The sequence below is a fragment of the Octopus bimaculoides genome, chromosome 1, assembly GCF_001194135.2.
Source record: "Octopus bimaculoides isolate UCB-OBI-ISO-001 chromosome 1, ASM119413v2, whole genome shotgun sequence".
NCBI lineage: Eukaryota > Metazoa > Mollusca > Cephalopoda > Octopoda > Octopodidae > Octopus > Octopus bimaculoides.
Window position 1 is genome coordinate 7922879 of NC_068981.1, and position 12336 is coordinate 7935214.

Sequence of the window (12336 nt, forward strand, 5' to 3'; positions counted from 1 at the left end):
GTGTGTGTGTGTGTGTGTGTGTGTGTGTGTGTGTGTGTGTGTGTGTGTGTGTGTGTGTGTGTGTGTGTGCGTGCGTGCGTGTGCGTATGTGTGTGCGTATTTTGATGTACACACACACACATATGCATTTATTCACAATTTACACTTCTATATACATCTATACCGGTTTATTGCTTTTCATCACCCTCTTTCTTCACTCTTACTCTCTCTCTCTCTTTCCCTCCTTCTCACTTTTCAGCCTCTTATTCTTTCCCTCTCCCTCTCTCTCTCTCCATTACCTTCATATTCTTATTTTTTTCCTTTCTTCTTTTCTCTTCCCTCAACGGATCCCCAGTAAAGGGATGCAGCCATGCATAAAAATGTGTTGCTTTTTATACGTTTGAATTCACAACCTTGTCTGGTGTCAGCTGGAAATGAGAGCCAGAAGTACGGGTGTTTTGTGGCTCTGTTATGGCAGCTGTGAGCTGGTTCTGTTGACCCTTCATTCACATGAAGAATCCTTTAAACAATAGTGTCAGAATAATTCATTTCCAGCAGGCAACAAGCAAAATTGCACAGGGTGGAAGTCGGGGTGGATGAATGGGGAAGGCCATATTTTTTTTACAACTGCCTTTTCATTTTCTATCATATGACGAATATCACTACTGCGGCTGCTGTTGCTGCTGCTGCTGCTACTACTACTACTACTACTACTACTACTACTACTACTACTACTACTACTACTACTACTATATATATACTTATATAAAGAGTTAAGACCCACTTCGGTCATGAATGATCATGGAATTGCACCTGGAAAGTTACCCCCGAGGCACATGTCTGGGCAGGGTTGTTTATGGAAGACCAGCAGTCGCCCATGCATACCGGCCTCCCCTCTCCACATCACTGATGTTATCCAAGGGAAAGGCAAAGGGGCCGATACAGCTTGGCACCAGTGACGTCGCAACTCATTTCTATAGCTGAATGAACTGGAACTACGTGAAATAAAGTATCTTGCTCAAGAACACAACATACAGCCCGGTCCTGAAATTGAACTCACTACCACATGATTGTGAGCTTGACGTTCAATGCGCAACACAAATGTATATAGTTGTATGCGGGTATGGGTGTATGTATGTATACGTTTATATATATATATATATATATATAGAGAGAGAGAGAGAGAGAGAGAGAGAGTGAGAGAGCAGTGCATGCCATCAAAGTGATGCTGGAGTAAAATATACCAGCAATGCCGCTTATATACAGTACCGTGCAGAAGTCTTCGAACACTTTAAACTATTGTAAACTCCTACTGATTGCCAACTTATAAGTGGACGTTTCGCATGCGTTTTTGCAGATGAAACATTGGCCCTGCTAGAGTCAATTCCATACCAAATCTTATATTTTGTAGTAGGGATCCTGAATGAAAGGGGAAGATGTGATATGACCACCAAAAATAGCCGTGCATAAGTTTTCGGCCACCTCACATAAACCAATCAAGACACAGTATAATGAAAATTGATTACATAATGTTCATTTCAAGAAGTTACTGTACATTGTTAATATTTCGTGTGGCTTCTCTTAGCTTGAATAATTGCTTCAATGCACCTGGGAAGAGATGCGTACATATCTTTCACCATCTTCACAGGTATGAGATGCCATTCTCTCTGGCTGAGCTCCCACAACTCTTCAAGGTTGCGTGGATTCTTTTGACGAACCCTTCTCTTCAGTTCTGTCTACATTTGCTCGATTATATTTAAGTCAGGGCTCTGAGCTGGCCAGTCTTTCAATACAGTAACACCTTCATCAGCCAGATTCGGTTGTGTTGCACGCGATCTGTGGCGTGGAGCTCCGTCATGCTAAAAAATCTCACCTTCTTCCAAGTCTGGTATCAAATTGTCCTTCAGCAACTGGATGTATTCAACTCTATTCAAGTGACCGTCAATTTTAATCAACTTTCTTGAACCATCATTTTTATTTATTCCCAAAGCATCAGACTCTTGCCCAACAACCTCGCTGTTTTCGTCGTGTAACGTGGGTCGTTTCGCTTTCTAATAAGCGAGAAATTGTCAGAAGGCCTCCAGGAAAGCGAAACGACCCACGTTACACGACGAAAACAACACTGAAGTTTGGAGTAAGAGACTGATGCCACATGTCCTACAATTTAATGTTATCATTCATGGCCCGTATACGTATTGTCCATAAGGAGAATGTTTTTTCCAAGAGAGCTTTCCACGTTTAAAGGTACACGATCATGTTATATATAATAATACACTGCTTTATTTTGATGGACTCTGCTTAATGTGTTTTTAAATAACATATCGGACATGCATCACTAATATGCTGGTACACGCATTTATTTCTGCCAATTTGCGAATCAGACGCTCAATTGAACAACACAACTTTATCCCATGAAGCCTTTTAGTGAAGTCAGTTCTGCTGCAGGACTCCAACCATATCTCCAGTTTCTGGTATGAGAGCGACATAGCTTGATGCGTAGCATCCTGTTGCAATAAATCAGAAATCGTGTCAGCTATTTCCTCACTTCCACCCCGTCAATGAACGAGGATGTACAACAAGGTCATGGCGGTTATACTTCTTCCTCTGTTTATTAAGTCAAAACAACGAAAGGAAACTCTTTTCCCAAGACTCACACAGTCATGTCTCGGATAATAAAACGTGACATCATTTCGTGTTTATTCTTGAAACACTGCAGCAGAGAAGCCAACCATACGTATATACATGTACTTACAAATATATGTATATATACATATATATACATACATACATGTGTGTGTGTGTGTGTGTGTGTGTGTGTGTGTGTGTGTGTGTGTATTCACACATACAGAGGGTGAAGAGGAAGAGAGGGGGTGCGGCTTTTATTTCACTCATATTTCTTGACTCATCCGTCATACTCACCGTACCATCCACCACCAGCCGTCTTCAGTCTCTACCAAAAGCTTCCAAACAAATCTTCTCCTATATTTTTAGAAAGCAGTTTACATTAATGTAAAGATGTTGAAGCCTCCAATGTTTATTTTACAGCGGACAAGAAGACAATCAGTTATACAAAGATAATTGACTATTACCATTTACTGCCGCCTAACATCACCACTCAACAATACATTCCTATTTACACTCGATACAGATAACAGGTATTTTTTTTTTAAATGTTTTCATGTGTGTGTGTATGGATATATGTTTGCGTATACACTTATTTATACATACACACACACTCACATATATATGTATATATAAACATACATCTGTGGATGGATGGATATTTGTTTTTATATACATACATATATATATATATAGATGCATACATATGCATACGCATGCCATTGATATATACGCACGTATGCCTATGAGTGTGATTGCGTGTGTGTTTGTTATTGACATTGCTAATATACAGCTACGGACAGATGTGTGTGTGTGCGCGCGCGCGCTTGAGTGCAATCAAACTCAATGTTTATACATATATCTATTTATGTATATTCGTTAATTAAACGCCTTGACATCTACATGTTTGGTTGTAGATATTTATAAATATAGCTGTTGGCGTGAGTATTTAGATGTACCCACTCGCACAAACACACACATATATCTACATATACATATATGCACATATATATGTAGATATACATATGTGTGTGTGTGTGTGTCTTAGTTGTAATAAATAACTAAAGAAAGTAGAATATTCATTTAATTTGTTCGGTTGAACCCGACGCAGGAATCAACTGTTATTATGTCCTCGTTTTTAAAGTTGCCTCTGTCTTTAGTTTATTAAAGAGAAATAAATCTCGAAATCCGAACGAGTTAATATGGTGGAAATCCGCACAGCTCGCCTTTTCAGTTTTCCCTTATCATAAGCATTGGGACTAGAAGCTTCGTTACATATTATCAAGGGGATGTCCTTTTGAAGTGATCATATCTGCAATGGAGGTAACCTGGGAATAGATATTGAAATATAATTTGACACCCTATTGATATGATATTGATTACAGAATCCATTCGAAGAAGTTATTGGGCGGCGTGTAGTTATCGTATTAGCTTCACTTCGATTTATTCTAGATAATTTACTGTCGGTTTGTAAACTAGGATCCATGCATGCAGTTTCAATTAGGTAGGAAACTGCCTAGATTTATCACAAAATGCAAGTTTACACGCTGCTCTTGCCACAAACAGCCTCCTGTGTTTATATACTGTTCGTTGTTTACTCATTGTATAGAAAAGGTATCTTCTTGCTAGGTAGATGTATGAAATAAAAAATATATCAGGAAAGAAAAAATGTTTTTCAAAAAATCAAAATGTTTTTTTGTTTTCAAAGCTGCGTAAAAAATGTTTTACGTTTTCCTATTAAATTCATGAACATAGCGGAATGGATTTGCTTTACAATGTGCTAAAATACTTTCGCTGATTTGAGTGTTTAGAATAATTAGTACTGTCATTTCTCCACATCTCATATATAAAATAACGTTTTTTATAAGAATTTCGTGAAAGCAAGTTATTTCTAAGTAACATAAGGGCCAGATATATATACATATAAAGCATGAAAGAACGCGCTAGCATCTCAGTGAGATATCCGATTTAGAATGCCAGTTGTTCTCCCAACAAAATATACTTCCAAAGCTAGCTAGTTTAGAGCAGATGTTTCATACTGGAATAGCAAGAGGAGAAGATACAGCGGCCTTACCGGTAACTCATTCAAGGTGCGATATAAAGAACAAGTACATTCGTTCAGACACAAGTGTAAGCGAAATCACACTCCACTCTCAAAATACATCAAGCAACTAAAGATCGAGAAAATGGAGAACTTTGAAAAGTAGCATATAGATAGATAGATAGATAGATAGATAGATAGATAGATAGATAGACAGACAGACAGACAGACAGATAGATATACACACACATACACACATGTATATATATATATATATATATATATATATATATATATATATATATATATATATGTATATATATATAGGACCCGTTAGTTGAGGGGTGATTATCAGTGGCCCAGTGACTTTTCAATGTGCCCGGGAAAGAACCTAAATGGTCGTAGCAGGAATGTCTTTGAAGACAATGATCTGTTCCACCAGGAATAACCTGTGGTGTAAGGAACTAAAAGGGGCCCGAAACAATGAAAAAGCTCTGAGTAGTCACACGATCTGCTAGAGGAGCAACCAATTCTCTCTCAGATCACATTTAACAGCCTTAAATGTGGAAGAACTCAGTGTGATGTAGTCCGTGATATTCAAAATGGATGGTCACAGCTGACTGTCTTTTTTCATAGGTTGTTCGATCAGAGTAAAACAGGGGTTAAACTAAAACTCAGGGTTACCTGCAAGAAAGTCTCCTTCGAATAAGATCTTACTGCTTTTAATATAGAAAGCCACGTTCAAAAACGTAACACAAAAAAGCGGATAGTTCCCCATTTCACATATGTTAAAAACATATGTGTGTGTGCGTGCGTATATGAGTATATGTGTACGAGCGCCTGTGTAAGAATGTGTATATGAATATAGGTTTGTTAATATACGTATATGGAATTTTTTTATTGACATAGGGTATAAATGTACGCATATATGTGTGCGTGTATGTGTATACCTACACAGAGTTACTTTCACAGATACGTAAATCTACACATGTATACACCCTTAAGTATATACATGCGAAAGTACAAACACACCCGTAACTGCCAACGGATACACAAGCAGAACGTAATTAAAATCTGTTCAGGGAAAACGCAGGTATATAATGAATGCGAAGATTAGGATGCTTATGTATATAGATATCTTCCACTGTAGAACTTTGTATATTTCAATATCAGCTGGTAGTTATAGTTGAAGAATCATCTATACATATGTATCTACAGAAGTATTATATGTGTCTGTGCGTGTGCGATTATGTATGTGTATTTGTGCGTGTGTCCCAACAGATTTCCTCTGTGCGTATCTGGAATAGGTGTGCTATGGAGTAAATTGAATGCAGAAACAACATTTAGCAGACATTCCGTGCGTAGTAGAAACTATAGACAAATATAAATAAATGTCCATACGATCTTATCGTAGGTAAAAAGAAATGGGAAACGGTTTGACTAGTTTCGTTCCTAAATGTGAAAGACTAACAGGGGCTGCGCGCTCGTCTGTCTTCCGCATAGTAAGAAATTGTAGATATGGTTATTATTATTATTAAGGATGTCACCAAACTGTAAAATTTGATTTGTATTAATAAGTCCATTGAAACAATGAAACTTAATCAGTTAAATAGTGACATACTTGGCAGTATGCTTTGTGCAACAGAATTGCATCGGACATTCATAATTACATACATACTCACATACTCACATACATGCATGCATACATATCGTAGAAGAGCTTTTTTGAAAAGTCAAACTGTTAAATTTCCTTTAAATTTAAATTTATTCCAAGACATGTCAATATTTTCCTCACACAACTCTAAGCTGATCACTGACACAGTTCCACAGTAAAATTGTGTCACTGAACGAGTCGCAATTATATGAAGAAAATGTTGACATTTCAGTTAATGAATTAAATTTCAAATGAGTTTAACAGCTGTGTGTGTGTTTAAATGGCCATTGTGGCCCTCCCACAACGTCATTGTTTTAGTTTAAACAAATGGCCTCAGATCAAGTTACTGACTACAAATGCACAATTCCGAAAAATGTATGCACAAATGACGATTAATTAACTCTGCATGTAAGTGCCTGCTTGTTTATATTGTGTGAGTGAGAGAGGGGTATGCCCGCGCACACGTGTGTGTTCGCGTGTGTGTGTATACATGTAAGCGTATACATAATATACACATTTACATACACACACAGAAGTTAACGTTATCTCTACATACCTATGTGTATATATATATATATATATATATATATAGGTATGTACGTGTGTATATATATGTATGTATACACACACACACACACACACACACACACACACACACACACACATATATATATATATATATATTCTTTTATTCATTTATTGGTTTCAGAGGCTAGGGCCATGCTGGAATACAGCCTTTCAGTGTTTTGGGGTCTCTTTTCAGTACCGTTTTTGTGCTTCCTGCCGTGATGTGGGCTCATCAGGGATTTCAGAGAGAAATTCGTCCAGTTGCTTTTTGAACATTTCCCCATTTACAACTTGAAAATCTGGTAGTTTCCTTGGCAGGATGTTAAACAGTTGTGGTCCTCTAAAACCCAAGCTGTTGCAATGCCGTCCAGTTCGATGGCTGCTATGGGTTTTAATTCCTAAATTGGGAACCAGACCTTCCAGGATCTTTCATATGTATATCACTGCATACCTTTCTTGCCTTCTCTCCAGGGTGTAGAGATTCAGTTCTTGTAGCCTCTCCAAGTATCTCATCTGTTTCACCGAGTCAATTTTCTTTGTATAGTGACCACAGTTGGAAGCAGTAATTCCAGATGATAGAGGACAAATGTTCTCCATAGCAGCAGCAAGGGACCCTTATTTCTGGTTCTGAATGACCTGAGGATCTATCCAGCTACTTGCCTGCACAGTGTTGCCATTCTGGTAATATGCACACGGAATATTGCATCACTAATCATGTGGATTCCCAGGTCATACACTGATTTTAACACTGCGATTGCACTGCTCCCTGGTCCTATGTCTTCTGATCGTGGTCTGTTTGTGAGCCGATAGCAAAGTGCTTGAAACTTATAAGCTTTGAAGTACATGTTATTTTCATCAGCTTATTTGTATGCTGCATGCAGGACATTTTGCAGTTTTACTATGCCATTAGGGTCCTTGACCACCCGAAATACTCTTGTATCATCAGCGTAGCTGGTGACAGTGGCTGATTGTACGATTAACGGCATGTCTGAGGGAGCCACTACAAACAGTAGTGGTCCCAGTACAGTTCCTTGAGGAACTCGTCTGCGGACTGATGTCTCCCCAGATAGAGCACCATTGGCTGCAACTGCCTGAATTCTGTCCTTTAAAATGTCGTGCAACCACTCACCCAGTTTTCCAGTCAATGGTTTTGACAAAGTCGAGATATATCACATCCACACTTGAGTGATTGAGCTGCTGTTTCAGCACTCAATCGTAATGTTGTAGTAGCTGTGTAAGACAGCTCCTCCTTGGGCAGAAACCATGTTGTGTGTTTGTAAGCAAGATATTCTTTTCCAGGAACGTGATCAGTCTCCTTCTGACAATGCGTTCCATAACCTTGCTAACATGTGAAGTCAGATAGATAGGCCTATAATTTTTAGCATCTGATCTGCTTCCTCCTTTGTGGTCAGGGCATATGACACCCTCTTTTAACAGTTTGGCAAGTTTTCCGCATGCAAGAAACACTGTAAAAGTATCTGCAGTGGTTTTGCGAGAGCTTTCGTGCATGTTTTTAGGAGAACAAATGGAAATCCATCCGGGCCCGTTGCTGAGATTGAGTTCATCTCATCAATGGCTGATATCACATCTTCCTCTTTTATGTCGATGTGATCGATAGTTGCCTTTTTCCCATGTAGGTGTGCAGTGTTGAAGTACTCTGTAGGTTCGTCCATGTGCCAGCTTCTCACTGAAAAGGTGAAGACCCTTGGGGTCTGCCGCTAGCGAGCCATCTTCTTAAAACAGTGGCCCTAACTCGTAGTCCACTGAAGCAGACTCTTTCGCGAACTTGTAAAAAGCTTTTAGATTTATTTTTATATTTTCCACAGTCCTGGTTTCTCTTTCTGTCTTTTCCTTCTCATGGCAGAGTCTGAGTTTATTTTCGATCTGGGCGGGATTTTTTGCTGTCAATAAGTTTTTTTTTTATTTAAGCGATCGGAGATCTTTATTCTCTTTCTCATAAGGACTCTCTTGTCCCAAGGAATGATGTTTTTGAATTTGGTTGCTCTCTTTTTAGGGTCTAATTTCATGCATATGGTTCGCATTATGGACATGAATTCCTTAAGTTTCTTATCAATCTCTTATTACACAACTAGTTGAGTAATATCCCAGCCGTAAGAGCCAGATGCAGGATGGGTCGAAACGATCGTTGTCTTGAATAAAGATTCTGCTAACTCTTTTTTTCCGTTTCCCTCATTCATTAGTCGTGGGGGGGGGTGTTACATATATATACAGATAATGCACATACTCGTGAACTTAAGCACATATAGAAACATACGCATACCTTCATATTTACACACATATACATACACACATACACGTATGTGTGCACACATGCATACTTATATACACAAATCACTATAAACGGATTACTTTTTTCTTTTTTCTTTTTTGGTTCGTGAAAAATGTGACTTAGAATGATACAAATTTCCTATCTAAGGATGTGGTAGGGGGCAGTTATTTCTGGGAACGGCAAACATTTGGGGATTCGAAAATTGTGTTGAGATGGGAAATGTCAATGCTAAGACGAGGAGAATAATTGTAAAGAAAGAAAGAAATTTGGAGGAGAGAAATGAGGCAAGAAAAAATATTAAGAAGTGTGGAAGAAATAGATTCAAAGCTAATACGGAAATAAAAGAGGATGGCGAAGAATAAAGAAGGATTTAGGAGAGAGACGGGGGAGGTGAGAAGCATAAAAATGTTGGTATAAAGAGAGGCAAGAGAGGGAGAAGAGAGAGAAACTTTTATAAATAATTAAAAGGCGATGGAATATGTGTGGCGATGTGGAGACTGAATTGAGAAACAGACAGACGGATAGAGAAATGGCGTAAACGAAGACAGGTAAACGTATAGAAAATTTTTTGGAAACGTGTATATGTCATTTAGACTGCGGCCATGCTGGAGTAACACCTTCAAGAATTAAAGTCGAACGCATCAACCTTGGTATTTATATATTGTTTTAAGTGCTTATTCTGTCCTTTCTTTTGCCGAGAGTACGTAAACACACTAACACCGCTTTGGCCGGCCCGAGGTTATAGTAGAGGACACTTGCCCAAGGTGCCACGCAATGGAACTGAACCCGGAACCATGCGAATGGTAAGCAAACTTCTCACCACGTAGCCACAGCTGCTGCTGCTGTGTGCGCGTGTGCGTGCGTGTGTGCGTGAATGCGCGCGCGTTAGTGCTCCAGTACTCAATGAATAAGCTTAGCTCGGTTACTTTGTCCGCATTGCGGCAGACGATAATATCGTCTTGGGTGTTCGTCATTATTTCTATATTGTACATATGTATGCACACACACACACACACACACACACACACACACACACACTCATACACTTACACGCGCGCGCGTAGACACACACATATACATATATATATATTTACATACATATGTGCATACATACATACGTAAGTATCTATGTATATGTATATACGTACATACTCGTGTTGATACATGTATATACATATGTATAATTCTATTTGTACAATGCATTTGTATTTTCATATTAATGCATAAAACGGAAATCTCATGGCGGAAAAGACTATTGCTCCCAGCGGTATGCTTTGCCATTATTCAAATATGTATTTAATATATCAATTAGTTTTCCTGTACAAACAGCTTTTGTTCTCTCCTTTCAGTTCTTTATAATCCAATACCGGATGATGCTTCAATATGCCGATGTCAGCTACTCCAGACTGGTGACTGCGTATGTGCTTTCCTTGGGTTGGACAATCTAGTTACGCGGTTGGGTGAATAGCTCTGGTCACCGGCGCTTAGGTAGACTTTGTACTCGGAAATTTAAACACCTGGAACGAATTCAACCGTAAATCAATTGATCGACGCTCATACCAATCAAGATAAATAATTCATTCATAAACCCCCGAAATGATGACAAGCTAAACCAGGTTAGGCATTAGGGTATTCAGTCCTCTAGGTTAGCCATTTTCCCTTCCACAATGGTTGTGTGTGTGTGTGTGTGTGTGTGTGTGTGTGTGTGTGTGTGTGTGTGTGTGTGTGTGTGTGTGTGTGTGTGTGTGTGTGTGTGTGTGTGTGTGTGTGTGTGTGTGTGTGTGTGTGTGTGTGTGATTTATGTTTCATTGTTGTAATTGTTGTTGGTGTTGGTGTTGTTATTCTGACTCTGCCTTAGCTCTGATTAAATGAATTTCTTTTCAGTGGCATAAAAGACTGAGACCATCGCATCTTTCATTTTGGCACAGTCCATCTGGGTCTACATCATTTAATGCGTCCTTTGTTTGCTTACAAAAATATAGTATGGAATTGAAAACACATTTAGAAGTCAATTCATGCAGATTAATGAGTCTTGTTGTTGTTGTTGCTGCTGTATGTTGTCGCTTTTTAGTTCTAGGTCAGCTCAATTACAACAGTTATGGGACTGGGGTCTCCGAGAGTCAAGCCAAGCCATACTTATTCATATATATGCGCAGGTCAGGGTAACACAGAACAAACTTACGAGCAAAAGCGTTCAAGCCATGACCACGTGACCTTTTTTCTTATCGAGTAACAGCGTCTATAATTCATCGAAATATTTACCTTTTTTCAAAAAAGAAATGGAAGATATTTGGCTGTTATTTCTAACAACTTGAGTAACCGTGTAGAGCTTTCGTCTTTCTCTTACTCGTTCGTGTCTGACTGATGTTTGTGTATGTTACTATTAATATTCACAGGATTGCTTCAGAATAATGTAATAAATTTTATTAAAAGGGAATATAATTTCTTCTTGCAGCAATACAGCAAATAAAAAGAGTCTTTATGATGGAGAATGTAATGTATCAAATATCTCCGCAAGTTTGCTGAACGGGAAGGACAGGAAATATGTAAGTGGATAGGAATGGAATGAGAAAGATTTGCAGAAAAAAGGTGAGAATGAAAGCAAACTCAAAATGAAGAGGAATCACACGAAATGTTGGTATATTAGAGAAATATTACGTTTTTATTGCCTTACACCTACCTAGGATTGCCTTGAGTAACGATCAGCCAGATGGTCTCCCCAGACAGCAAAACAGTCATCACAGCTAACGTATCAGAACATACATGAACGCCCTGTTTTCCGCTCCTCCGTGTCAAATATAAATAAAGCAGTCACAGAGCAGAAATACTCCATAAATGTATATATGTATATATATATAGGTGAAGTATATTTGCCACTTAAATGTGGCTGACCCCTAAGGGTGGATGTTACTGTTGCTTTTAGCCCCAGGAGAACATCTCCTCCAGCTGGCTATTGACACACGTCTGTGTCCTGTCTATATTTGCAAAGGGAAGTCATCCTTCCCATCTCGATCTGCGATACGTACGGACTCGAGTTTCTGGGTATTTACCCGTCTTCAGCGTACGACAACCGCCGACCTTCGATGCGAAATATATTCCTTTGCAAAAATACCTCGTTCAGAGATTTAACATTGTATATATTGACCCAAATTGCATCCGAAGATTACACACACACACACACAT